Source organism: Lemur catta, chromosome 21 (genome assembly GCF_020740605.2).
Source record: "Lemur catta isolate mLemCat1 chromosome 21, mLemCat1.pri, whole genome shotgun sequence".
Lineage (NCBI taxonomy): Eukaryota > Metazoa > Chordata > Mammalia > Primates > Lemuridae > Lemur > Lemur catta.
The window spans coordinates 34,551,700-34,566,132 of NC_059148.1; the positions used below are offsets into that span (position 1 = coordinate 34,551,700).

The 14,433-nt window shown below is 48.7% G+C and overlaps 1 long non-coding RNA gene across 1 annotated transcript; it reads left to right on the plus strand.

Moving 5' to 3' along the window:
• The first annotated feature begins 10,150 nt into the window (after window positions 1–10,150).
• On the plus strand, window positions 10,151–11,865 carry LOC123626001. Its single transcript, XR_006730700.1, has 3 exons — window positions 10,151–10,616; window positions 10,774–11,047; window positions 11,151–11,865. It is a non-coding gene; the product is annotated as an uncharacterized LOC123626001 (long non-coding RNA).
• Window positions 11,866–14,433: the final 2,568 nt, after the last annotated feature.

The following is a 14,433-nucleotide window of genomic DNA, read 5'->3' on the forward strand; positions in this document are numbered from 1 at the left end:
CCTGCTCGCCCCGCCCCGCCCCTGCTCGCCCCGCCCCTGCTCGCCCCTGCTCGCCCCTGCTCGCCCCGCCCCGCCCCTGCTCGCCCCGCCCCTGCTCGCCCCGCCCCGCCCCTGCTCGCCCCGCCCCGCCCCTGCTCGCCCCGTCCCTGCTCGCCCCGCCCCGCCCCTGCTCGCCCCGCCCCTGCTCGCCCCGCCCCGCCCCTGCTCGCCCCGCCCCCGAGTGGGCGGGGACAGCGACTGCGCACGTTCACTGCTTATGCTGTGACGTCACGGCATATCCCCCGCCCCCGCGGCTGCCTGGCCACGCCCCTTTCGTCTTTCTCATTGACCAATAGGCTGGGAGCATTTGGGCCACGCCCACACAGGTGTTGCCCTAGTGTTGCCATGGCAGCGCCTGCTCGGGGTCAGTTGCTGTTCTGCCCCGTAGCGAGCTGGAGCCGGTACCCAGTGCTCAGTGGGAGCGAGTTGGCAGTGGTTGTGGGGGTGTCACCGGGCGACCCTGTAGATCCCGCGTGTACCCTGCCCCCACGGGATGTCGGCAGACACCGGACAGCGAGCACTGGCCAGCGCCAGGAAAAGTAAAGCGCGCCGGGTGGCGGCTCCGGACCCAGCCCGAGGCTCCCTCCCATGGCAGGACGATGGCCACAGTCTGAGCCACTCCTGAGACACGCAGGCTGTCCCCACAGCGCCCCTTGGCTCCCCTCATCCAAGTCTCAGACAGCCCTCCCCTTCAGCCCAGCCCCCGCCCTGGCCAGTTGCCCCAGGGTGACTTTGGGCTGGGGACTCCCGGGGCTCCCTGCTCTGGACTCAGCCCTGACCTCCTGCTGTCCCAAACCCGCCCTTCCTGGGCTCTGGGGGGTCCAGTCTCCAGGGACCTGGGTCCTGGCCCTGCGCTCCCCTCCCCCACCTCGGAGCAGAGACTTGGGCCTAGGGAGGGAGGATGTCACAACCCCTCTGGGAACTGTCATTACTGCAGAGAGCCTGGCCTTTGATCTTAGGACCCAGTACCCCTCTAAGGGTTTTCACTCCCTTTCTGGTTTCTCTGTAGCACAGATTTCCAGCTGGAAGGGGACTAAGAACTACGGGATTTAGGACTGAGAGGTTTCCGGCTCCCTTACTCCCTTAACTTAGACATTGGCAGTATGAAAATCCTGCACTTCACCAACAAGCTCAAAACGTTGACAGTGTCTCTGGGTGGGAATGGGAGAGCGGGTTTGGTTTGGTTTTCTCCCAGGTTTCCACTCTCCACAGAGACTTTCCTATTTTTTCCTGAGTTCTCTACCGCACGTTCACTCAGTGCTCTCTGCCATGAGATCTGCTTACCTTCTGGAGAACAGATCCTGGGAAACTGAACTTCACTCCTTGATCTTCCCCAAATCCCCTTCTCAACCTGGGCTTCTCTGAGTGCCACGGGATTAACACGGGGTGTCTTTCTGAAGCATCGGTTTTGCCTGATTTTCTTGAGAGAGAAAAAACACTAATGTACTTAGGGGTGGTGTTTGCATAGATTTGTAAAATTACAATAGTCTGGTCTCTGAAATGCTGCTTGGTCATCCTGGATTCACGAGGGCTGTGCCTTCACCATCCTCTGCATTAGGATACATTGAAAAGTTGGGGACGTCCTGGGGTGCAGCCTGACAGGTGTGTAAGAAAGGGCCCTGCTGTCTGATTCCAAGCCACACAATGCACACTTCCTGCCTACTGAATGCTGGCTTTGTACCTCTGCCTTTGGCTTTGCCCCCTGGCTGCTGCAGATTCATGGCAAAAAACCCCCGGAGCTTGGTGTCAGAAGAATGAATTTAAATTCCATTATTGCCTTTTATTTAAAAGCCCTGTTATCAGTCCATTTCGGTCATGCAGTGATCATTGCAACACCTTGTACGGCTGTGGGTGGCATGAAATCAGATGGCGTACACAATGAGAGTCTTTTGTAAAAACTGCAAAGTAGAAAATGAATAAATAAATAGCTGTAAGGTAGGATGGGACTTCATAGGCTCACGGTCCTCACAAGTATCACTGCTTTTCCTTCCCACAGGTGGCGGAGTATCAACTGAAGCACAACCTCCCATCATCTTATATAAAGAGCAAAAAGAAAAAAGTTAAAAATGGTGGTAGCTCTGAAACAGCTGCTCCTCATGCTGGTTGCCGCCCGCCTGAGCATGTGCGTCTTGGCTGGCCAGGCCCCCGGGGACGGGGCTTAGGGGAAGGAAGTAAGAGTACTGGTTAAGGTTGTGGAAAGAGTGTCGGGTACTGGGTGAGAATTCTGTGTTTGAATCCTCCCTCTCCCTCTGCTTGGGGTGTGATTTAGGGCACATTGGTCTCTTTGGTCCTCTCTTTTCACACCTGTAAAACAGGGGTAATGTTTTATTTACACTTAGAGAAGCTTAGATGAGGTTCATTTTTGTTGTTCTTTTTATATCAATTCCTAGTTCAGGGCCTGGTGTAGAGTAGACATTCAATAAATGGTAGTTGCTGTTTGCTTTTCCTCATCCCCAGCCTCGAGGGGAAGTGAGGCCAGTGAGAACAGCCACTTGCCATCTCGCCCTCCCCGTCTCTGCAGCAGGGTGTGGTGCAGAGAGCCCCAGGCACGAGGATTAGGAGAAGATCTTTGGAGACCATTTTTGCCACCACCTGGCTGGGTAACTTCAGAAAACTCACTTCCTCCCCTGGGCCTCAGTTTCCACCTCTATAAGTTGATTTTGTTGGGTTCGATCCGTGTCTTTCAAACTTACTTTTTAGCTGTAGCCCCCTTTGTTCAAGTGAAGCCTCACGGGGAAGGCAAGTTTTAAAGTGGAGGTGAGGGTCTGGAGCCCTGCCAGATTTCCTCCCCACCCTGGGCCTGAAGAAAGGGCCCCGCGAGCTTATGAGGAGCTGTGTCACTCGGAGACTTTGCCATCTATTTGTTTCTGCCTCTAGCAGAGCAGCAGGTAGCCCTGTGGAAGGATGGTGCAGGCCCCGGTATTGATCTCCGTCCTTCAGCATTTCGTTTCCCTGAGCCCACCTCTTCTTCCATGCCTGACCTTCTTGCCTGTCTCTAAGCCACTTGTTTCTCCCCTGCCCTTGTTTTTCCCTTTTCATCTCCTATAGATTCAGGACACTCTGAAGGTGCTGGTGTCCAACCTTAACCGTCCCAATGGGGTAGCGCCCCCCGCCCACTGGACAAGTGCAAGGTGAGACAATGCCGAGACCCCTCTCCGGCTTGCTCTGTCCCGGCTGCGCATGCCCCTGAGGCTTCTCTGCCTGGGGGATACTTTGCTTCTGGCTTACTCTGTGCTGCTGCCATTAATCCCTTGGCCTGTCTGTCCTCTTCTTCCCCTGCCTCACGGATTGGGTTTTTTCCCTTTCCCTGTATCATTTATCATCTTGTAAAGGTGAGCCATACCTTGAAGGTGCAAGGTCATTTGGGAATCACTTTTGGAGGAAATATGTGAGATTTGGGCTTTTAAATGGTACTGTCAGACTAGGAGAGATTTTGAAAAAACCCAGCAAACCTTTAGGTCTGGCCCTCTGGGCGTCTCCCCGAAAACCAGTAGACCACATGGAAGTTTGGGATTTTTTGAGTTGATTCATTTTGGTTTGAGGGTAGGGAACACACAGTTGCAAGAAAGGGTTTGCATCGCAGTTGTGAGAATTGAAGTTATTTTTTCAGAGGAACTAACTGTAAAGGATGTGAGGTTAAGCAAACAGATGAGCGACCAGGACATTGTGCCCATCATTGCTTTTAAAATATCAAATGGACACTTAGCCATATGCACTGGGCTCTTGGCAGCAAAGGCCCCTTGCTAAGCAGTGGAGAAAACAGATGAGGAGGTGGGCGGGCTTGCATGCTGAGGGAGGCCGAGTCCTCAGAAAGAGCCAGCGAGACTGTAGGAACGTGCCACATTCTCAACTGCAGGAAGGTTGGTTCCAAGTGGACTTGAGGCTGGAGGAGGTGACATTTGAGGCCAGTTTGAAGGTTAAAGGTGGGTAAGATTCATCCGTATGGAGAGTGGGGGAGGCAGAGGGAGCAGTGAGGTCATGGCCAGCATTATGAACTCATGGAACATCTCTCAGGGATGCGGGGAGCGGGGCAGGGGAGGGCATCGGGGTACACAGGGCTAGGAGGTGACCTCAGAGTGTGATGTTGGCGCTTCCTCCACACCTGACTTGCCTGGGGGCCTCTGCCAAGCCAGAGGAGCAGGGCTTGACACAGAGCCAGATCCTGTGGGAGGTAGGCACAGGGAGACACTGGGACAGGGCCCGGTAGAGAGTTTTGAGCAGACTGGCTTCACCTGACAGCAGCACTTAGATTTTCACAGTGGAACCAGAAAGTAGAAAGTTCCTTCCTCACGTTTTGTACCTCATGAGATACTAACTAGTCCACTGTTGTATTGGGAATGGATAGGATTATTCTGTGGGATCCTGCCGAGAAGAAATGAGGTCAGTGTCTTTGAGAACTGGGAATTTGGGTGTGAGAGAAAAAGGTCCCATCGGTAAAGTGGAGGAGAAAACGCTTAGTTCTCTGTTTGAATTTGGATTACCAGAGCAAACTCAGTGTATTTTCCTTTAATAAGATTTTGTTTTATTTTGTTTTTAGTTTTTCCATGGGAAATGCCGAGAAATCGGTACGAACTTAATAGAGGCGAACTTCACTAGCATGTGGATCGTGGTCTCAAGAAACCATTGTTATGACACGGTCCTAAGCCTTCTCGGAGACACAGCTGACTTCAAGTCTGGGGCGGGAAACGGACGCTTCTTACACTAGGAAGCCGGATGCCATGATACCCAACACGACGAGGGTCCAGTCAAAAGACCCAGGAACCAGAGTGAGTAGACTCCCACGAGGCAAACACAGGACAGCGTGGATCACCGGTAAATATAATAATGGCAAGATATTGAGACCCATTAAATATGTTTAAATCCATGATTAAATCCGGAACAATGCAAAAATAACTCAGATCACTGTGGACCGTAGCAGGAGACAAAGCGAAATGGTGATGACCGGGGCTGCCCGCAACTACTTGGGATGTGTGGACAGTCTTTCAAAAGACATGTCAACCAATCGCAATGTCTGGACCGTCTTTGGACTAGTAGATTCACACAGACTGAAGTGAGTTTATTTATGTCGGGAAAACGCCGACATCCAGTACTTGCTGTTCTATCTAATACGGTTAAATTTTTAGGTGGAATAATGTTGCCGTGATGACATCTCTACATTCGTTTGATAGAAACACATTCACTTTTTGTTGCTTAAGGGCTGTTATGAAGGGGATGATGAACTTAAGGTAGGATGGGTAGCGGGTATAAAAGACACGAGATCTGGCCAAGAGTTGATGATTTTTGAGTCAGGGCGATGAGTATGTACTATGCTCTTCTTTCTGTTATTGTTCCAATTTCAAATTCTCCGTAACCAAAAGTTTCCAAAGCTGCCATAAACAGGGTCAAAAACAAATTGCAAAGAGGACAAGGTATCCGTAGCGCATATGATTGGCACACTGTTAACATAACAGAATATCTCTGTTTCGTATGCTTAATATGCATTTGATTCTGTATCCTCATTACTAATTGAAAAGATACAAAATAAAACACGAAGCAAGATACGATTTCAAATTCACTGAATTGAGGAAGCTTAAGAAACCGATCACTGTGTTGGCTGGGATGAGAAGTCTTCCACACACAAACACACACACACGCACACACACACACACCCACACACACACGGCCGATACTGAAGGTGGATTTATAGAGCCTTTTGGACAACAATGCAGCATAAATGGATATAAATAATCATGGGCATAATTTAGGAACAAGGATATCCTCTGAGTAGCACGTGCCATGGAGAAGAGAGAGCACACGTGACCAGGAAACACCTAGAGTGATACTCACGGGAGCCCCGTTTACGTGTACATATTCAAAGATCGGACAAAGAGATTTCAATTTATTCATGGAACGCCATGCCAGAGGAGTGCTGGTGACCTCCAGCTTCGTGTGTAAGCAATGATTATTCTCCAAACAGAGGGCTTGCCCTGGAACACAAGTTACCCAGAATGAATCCAGAAAGGTTCCACATATATTATATAAACTGTGAAATTATCAGAATATCTCAATGAGATAGGCCTCTAATAGACAGCAAAAACCTTAAAAGTAAAAGCAAGGAAAATGATGGCAGTCAAGATGGCATATGTTTGGGAGAAGTGTTTTTGGTTCGATGCCATCAGAAAAAGAGACACAGCAGCTTCCAACACAGGAATGAACTCCAGTGTTCATAAGATGAGTGGTAGAGTTTTGGTACAGTTAACTCTAGTTGATATAATAATAGTAATGGTTATTCTCTAACGTATCCATTTCCTAAATGAAAAGAAAAAGAGAAAGAAACAGATTTTAAATTTCTAGTTATACCCCTGTTTAAATTTGATGATTTATTAATTTCGGGGGAACGATTAATTTGGGTATTCTGTGTCCATCTGTCTGGGAATATAGTCTGACCCTCCATGGATTTGACCCATCGTTTATGGTTTTACTAAGTTTTCCATCTAAGTTGGCACCTAAGGCCCCTAGGTGCTATGTAGTTTTTCTGTGCCTTTGAATGTGAATAATCCTTTTTAGACATTGCATTTCTTGTCGTGTATTTGCTATGAAATAAGAAACAGTGAACGTATCGATGCAATGTTGATTTCACATAGAGCTATCTTGCTGAACTCACTTAGGATTTCTACAGGTCTCCCATCCATGCGGGCAGACATTCTATGTTGAAAACCATAGGAGGTGAGGAAAATGAAAAAGGTGATTTTCCTTCCCAATGCACTATAGGTTTGTCTTTTTTTTACATTGTTTGAGTGCATTTTTAGAACGTCCCTTGCAGTATCCAATAGAAGGATTTCACGTCAACACCCTGGTCTCGCCCGTGTTTCCAAAGAATGATTTCACTTCTTCATCCTTGAGAATGTTTTCTAAAGACTTAGACTTTTTAAAAGTGTTTCTAGACGTCCTTTCCTCTGGATTCTGCAATTCTTTTACCGTGAATGGATGTCAAAGTTTTTAGATTCTATTCTTCTGCATATATGGAAATGATGAAATTTTTCCTTTCGTAGGGTGACGTGGTCATCTACTTGGACAACTTTAGAATGTGTCCCGCATTTAGAGCCGGTCCGTCAGAGGTTGCAGAGGCAGGTGTGGGAGGGGCGACAGCCTCGGGGGACTGAGCCTCAACATGACACGGAGACTCAATATGGCCTGTGTTGAAAACACGGAGGACACAAACGGAGGAGAGTGTGTGACTTGGGAGCCTCTACAAACTGCAGGATCTGAGATGAATTCCCAGGGCAATATTCCAAAGGAGTGTAACGTGACTCAGAGCTCCTTGGACTCGAGCTGAGTGGCTTCGGCCGAAAGCAGCTTAGATTTTCACCATGGAGCCAGAGAAGTAGAAAGTTCCATCGTCGCCTTTCGTTCTTCAGGCAGGTAGTAAATAGTCCACGATTGTATTGGGAATGGATAGGATTATTCTGTGGGATCATGCCGAGAAGAAAGGAGGTCAGTGTCTTTGAGAACTGGGAATTTGGGTGTGAGAGAAAGAGATCCCACTGGTAAAGTGGAGGAAAAACTCTTAGTTCTCCGTTTGAATTTGGATTATCAGTGCAAACTCAGTGTATTTCCCTTCAATAAGACTTTGTTTTGTTTTGTTTTTAGTTTTTCCATGGGAAATGCCGAGAAATCAGTACAAACCCAATAGAGGTGAACCTCACTAGCATGTAGATCGTGGTCTCAAGAAACCCTTGTTATGACACGGTCCTAAGACTTTTCGGAGACACAGCTGACTTCAAGTCTGGGGCGGTAAATGGATGCTTCTTACGCTAGGAAGCTGGATGCCATGATGCCCGACACGACGAGGGTCCAGACAAAAGACACAGGAAACAGAGTGAGTAGACTCCCACGTGGCAAACACAGGACAGCGTGGATCACCGGTAAGTATCATAATTGCAAGATATTGAGACCCATTAAATATGTTTAAATCCCTGATTAAATCCAGAACAATGCAAAAATAACTCAGGTCACTGAATACGAGTAGGAGACAACCGGGGCTGCCCGCAGCTACTTGGGATGTGTGGACAGTCTTTCAAAAGACATGTCAACCGATCGCAATGTCTGGACCGTCTTTGGACTAGTAGATTCACACAGAATGAAGTGAGTTTATTTATCTCAGGAAAACGCTGAGATCGAGTACTTGCTGTTCTGTCTAATACGGTTAAACTTTTAGATGGAATAATGTTGCCGTGATGACGTCTAAAGAGGAATGTCTCTTCGTTCATTTGATAGAAACACATTGACTTTTTGTCGAGGAAGGGCTGTTGTGAAAGAGGATGATGAACTGAAGGTAGGAGGTGTAGCGGGTATAAAAGACACGAGCTCTGGCCAAGAGTTGATTTTTGAGTCAGGGCGATGAGTGTGTACTGTGCTCTTCTTTCTGTTTTTGTTCCTATTTCAAATTCTCCATAACCAAAAGTTTCCAAAGCTGCCATAAGCAGGGTCAAAAACAAATTGCAAAGAGGACAAGGTATCCGTAGCGCATATGATTGGCACACTGTTAACATTACAGAATATCTGTATTTTGTATGCTTAATATGCATTTGACGCTGTATCCTCATTACTGATGGAGAAGATACAAAATAAAACATGAAGCAAGATATGCTTTCAAACTCACCGGATTGAGGAAACTTAAGAAACCGATCACTGTGTTGGCTGGGATGAGAAGTAATCTACACACACACACACACTCACACACACACACACACACACACTCACACACACACGGCCGATACGGCAGGTGGATTTATAGAGCCGTTTGGACAACAATGCAGCATAAATGGATATAAAAAACACGGGCACAATTTAGGAACAAGCATATCCTCTAGTAACAGGTCCCTTGGAGAAGAGAGGGCACACGTGACCAGGAAACACCTAGAGTGATACTCACGGGAGCCCCATTTACCTGTATGTATTCAAAGATTGGACAAAGAGATTTCGATTTATTCATGCAACGCCATGCCAGAGGAGTGCTGGTGACCTCCAGCTTCGTGTGTAAGCAATGATTATTCTCCAAACAGAGGGCTTGCCCTGGAACACAAGTTACTCAGAATGAATCCAGAAGGGTTCCACATATATTATATAAACTGTGAAATTAACAAAATATCTCAATGAGATAGTCCTCTAACAGAGAGCAAAAACCTTTAAAGGAAAAGCAAGGAAATTGATGGCAGTCGAGATGGCATATATTTGGGAGAAGTGTTTTTGGTTCGACGCCTTCAGAAAAAGAGACACAGTGGCTTCCAGCACAGGAATGAACTCCAGTGTTCATAAGGTGAGTGGTAGAGTTTTGGTACAGTTAACTCTACTTAATATAATAATACTAATGGTTATTGTCTAACATATCCATTTCCCAAATGAAAAGAAAAAGAGAAAGAAAGAGATTGTAAATTTCTAGTTATACCCCTGTTTATATTTGATAATTTATTAATTTGGGGGGAACGATTAATTTGGGTATTCTGTGTCCATCTGTCTGGGAATATAATGTGACTCTCCATGGATTTGAGCCATCGTTTATGGTTTTACTAAGTTTTCCATCTAAGTTGGCACCTATGGCCCCTAGGTGCTACGTAGATTTGCTGTGCCTTTGAATGTGAATAATCCTTTTTAAAAATTGCATTTATTATCGTGTACTTGCTATGAAATAAGAAACAGTCGACGTATTGATGGAATTTTGATTTCACATAGAGCTACCTTGCTGAATTCACTTAGGATTTCTACAGGTCTCCCATGCATGCGGGCAAACATTCTATGTTGAGAACCATAGGAGGTGAGGAAAATGAAAAAGGTGATTTTCCTTCCCAATGTAGTATTGGTTTATTTTTTTTTTTTACGTTGTTTGAGTACATTTTTAGAGCGTCCCTTGCAGCATCCAATAGAAGGATTTCACATCAACACCCTGGTCTCGCCCATGATTTCCAAAGAATGATTTCACTTCTTCATCCTTGAGAATATTTTCTAAAGACTTAGCCTTTTGAAAAGTGTTTCTAGACGTCCTTTCCTCTGGATTCTGCAATTCTTTTTCCGTGAATGGATGTCAAAGATTTTAGATTCTATTCTTCTGCATATGTGGACATGATCAAATTTTTCCTTTCGTAGGGTGGCGTGGTCATCTACTTGGACAACTTTGGAATGTGTCCCGCGTTGAGAGCCGGTCTGTCAGAAGTTGCAGAGGCCCGGACCTGCAGCAGGTGTGCGAGGGGTGAGAGCCTCGGGGGACTGAGCCTCAGCGTGACACTGAGACTCAATATGACATGTGTTGAAAACACGGAGGACACAAACGGGGGGTACTGTGTGACTTGGCAGATCCTACAAACCGCAGGAGCTGAGATGAAGGCCCAGGGCAATATTCCAAGGGGGTGTGACGTGGCTCAGAGCTCCTTGGACACGAGCTGACTGGCCTTGGCCGAAAGCAGCTTAGATTTTCACCGTGGAGCCAGAAAACTACGAAGTTCCGTACTCGCTTTTCGTTCTCCATGCGGGTAATAAGTAGTCCACGGGTGTATTGCGAATGGATAGGATTATTGTGTGGGATCATGCCGAGAAGAAATGAGGTCAGTGACTTTGAGAGCTGGGAATTTGGGTGTGAGAGAAAGAGGTCCCATCGGTAAAGTGGAGTCAAAAACTCTTAGTTCTCCGTTTGAATTTGGATTATCAGTGCAAACTCAGTGTATTTACCTTTCATAAGATGTTGTTTTGTTTTGTTTTTAGTTTTTCCATGGGAAATGCCGAGAAATCGGTACGAACCCAGTAGAGGCGAACTTCACTAGCATGTAGATCGTGGCCTCCAGAAATCGTTGTTATGACACGGTCCTAAGACTTGTCGGAGACACAGCTGACTTCAAATCTGGGCGGGAAACGGACGCTTCTTACGCTAGGAAGCCGGATTCCATGATACCCAATACGACGAGGGTCCAGTCAAAACACACAGGAACCAGAGTGAGTAGACTCCCACGTGGCAAACACAGGACAGCGTGGATCACCGGTAAGTTTAATAATGGCAAGATATTGAGACCCATTAAATATGTGTAAATCCATGATTTAATCCAGAACAATGCAAAAATAACTCAGGTCTCTGTGGACCGTAGCAGGAGGCAAAGCATAATGGTGACAACCGGGACTGCCCGCAGCTACTTGGGATGTGTGGACAGTGTTTCAAAGCACATGTCAGCCGATCGCAATGTCTGGACCGTCTTTGGACTAGTAGATTCGCACAGAGTGAAGTGAGTTTATTTATCTCGGGAAAACGCCGACATCGAGTACTTGCTGTTCTATCTAATACGGTTAAATTTTTAGATGGAATAATGGTGCCGTGATGACGTCTAAAGAGGAATGTCTCTTCGTTCATTTGATAGAAACACATTGACTTTTTGTCGAGGAAGGGCTATTGTGAAAGAGGATGATGAACTGAAGGTAGGAGGTGTAGCGGGTATAAAAGACACGAGCTCTGGCCAAGAGTTGATGATTTTTGAGTCAGGGCGATGAGTGTGTACTGTGCTCTTCTTTCTGTTTTTGTTCCTATTTCAAATTCTCCATAACCAAAAGTTTCCAAAGCTCCCATAAGCAGGGTCAAAAACAAATTGCAAAGAGGACAAGGTATCCGTAGCGCATATGATCGGCACACTGTTAACATTACAGAATATCTGTGTTTTGTATGCTTAATATGCATTTGACGCTGTATCCTCATTACTGATGGAGAAGATACAAAATAAACATGAAACAAGATACGCTTTCAAACTCACCGGATTGAGGAAACTTAAGAAACCGATCACTGTGTTGGCTGGGATGAGAAGTCTTCTACACACACACACACACTCTCTCACACACACACACACACACACACACACACACACACACACACTCACACACGGCCGATACAGCAGGTGGATTTATAGAGCCGTTTGGACAACAATGCAGCATAAATGGATATAAAAAACACGGGCACAATTTAGGAACAAGCATATCCTCTGAGTAACAGGTGCCTTGGAGAAGAGAGGGCACACGTGCGCAGGGAACACCTACGGTAACCCTCATGGGAGCCCCGTTTCCGTGGACCTAGTCAAAGATGGGACAGAGAGGTTTCCATTTCTTCGTGCAGTGCCATTCGATAGAAGTGCCGATGAACCCCGGCTTCGTGTGTAAGCAGGGATGATTCTCCAAACCGAAGGTCTCCCCTGGGACACAAGTGAGCCGGAATGAATCCAGAAGGGTTCGGCATATATCGTAGGAACTGTGAAATTAACAAAAAATCTCGATGAGAGAGACATCTCCTAGAGAGCAAAAACTTTCCAAGGGAAAGCAAGGAACACGATGACCGTGGAGATGGGATTCGTCTGGAGCAAGTGTTTTCTTGGTTCCGTGCCTTCAGAAGAAGAGACACGGCGGCTTCCGACTTAGGAATAAACTCCCATTTTTAGTCGGTGAGCGGTGGAGTTTTGGTCCAGTTCATTCTATTTGATATAATAATAATAATGCTTATGCTTTAACGTATCCATTTCCCAAGTGGAAAGTAAAAGAGAGTGAAACGGACTGTCAATTTCTCGTCACAGCCCTGTTTACATTTGATTAGGTATCCATGTGGGGGAAATGATCCTGGTGGAGATTCTGTGTCCATCTATCTAGGAAGACGGTCTAACTCTCCATCGATTTGGGCCAGCATTTATGTTTTTACTAAGTTTTCCATCTACGTCGGCGCCCCTTTCCCCCAGGCGCTAGGTAGACCTTGTGTGACTTCCGAATGTGAATCTTTTTGAAAAATCGCATTCCTTATTGTGTATTTGGTAGGAAATAAGAAGGATTCAAACTATCGATGGAATGCGGACTTCAGATGGAGCTGTCTTGCTGAACTCGCTGAGGGTTTCTTGCCGGTCTCCCGTGCACACGGGCCAACAGTCTATTCTGAGAACCGTAGGAGGTGACGTAAAGGAGAGAGGTGATTTTCCCTTCCAACATACTCTTGGTTTTTGTTTTTGTTTTTGTTTTGTTGTTGTTGTTTGTTGGTTTGTTTGTTTGTTTTACCTCGCTTTAGTGAATTTTCAGAGCGTCTCTTGCAGTATGGAAGAGAAGGATGTCATATCAACACCCTGGTCTTGCTCGTGACTTTCCAAAGAATGTTTTCACTTCTTTGTCGGAACGTGGGAATATTTTCTGAAGACTTAGACTTTTGAAAAAGTGTTTCGAGATGTCTTCTCATCTGGATTCTCAAACTCTTTTATCGTGAACGAACGGCCAACTGTTTCGATTCTATTCTTGGGCGTACGTGGATAGGGTCGAATTTTCCCTTTCGTAGGGTAACGTGGTCGTCTGCTCGGACCAGTGTAGAAATTGTCCTCAACGTGTCCTGCCTTCAGAGCCGGTGCGTCAGAAGTCGCGGAGGCCCGGACCTGCGGCAGGTGTGTGAGGGGCGACAGCCTCCGGGGACTGAGCCTCAACGTGTAAAATCTGACCCTCTCTCCGGGGGCCGCGGGGCAGGGTCCCGGCCGGCCGGGGGCGGGAGGCGGGCGCCCCCCTCCCCGGCCGAGGCGGGCGGAGGAGCCCCTCCCGCCTTCCAGCCCGGGGCGGCGGGACAGCAAAAGAGGCAGAGAAAGAAAAGCAAAAACGCTGACAGCCGGCCGCACCCGGTAGGGTATGATGCCCTGGCTGGCGGTCTCCCATCCAGGTCCCGACCGGGCCCGACCCTGCTTAGCTTCCCAGATCGGGCGAGACCGGGCGCCTTCAGGGCTGCGTGGCCTCAGACGCCGGGGGGCGCTCCGGGACGCCCCAAGAGGCCGAGCAGCTAAGCGCCCCTCCCCGCCCAGTCCGGTCCGGTCCCTCCCGCCGCCCCGGCGCTTCTCCAGACCCCCCGCGTCCGGATCGGGGCGGGGGGCGCGAGGGAGGGCGGGGGGACACTGACCCCGTCTCCCCCGGCGGAAACGCGGACGCGCCGCACCAGCGTCCCACAGGCCGGCGAGCAGACCCGCGGGCAGGCGCGCGCTGGGACTGACTTCCAGGCGCGGGGAAGGAGGGCCAGAGGCGGAGAGTGCGCGCGAGGGGGCCCTCCGCCGCCCCACGCGAGGGCACGGTGGGGAGGGGCTTGGGGGCGCGGCCGCGACCGGGTCTGGGTGCGAGCGCTCCCTGCGTTCCCCGGTTTCCTGTGGCGCGTCCTCCCTGCCCCGGGGTGGCCGCGGCCGGCGACCTGCCCTGTGCGGTGCGGTGCGGTGCGGTGCGGTGCGCCGTTCCGTCCCGCGGGAGCCCGGGGGAGGAGCCCGCCCCGCGGGAGCCCTGGGCCTGGGGGGTCCCCGGGGTGCGGCGGAGAGGAAGTCCACGGTGGGCTGGGGGTCCTGGGGCCCGGGGGACGGTTCTCCGCCGCCGCGGACCGTCACGCGCCCGAGG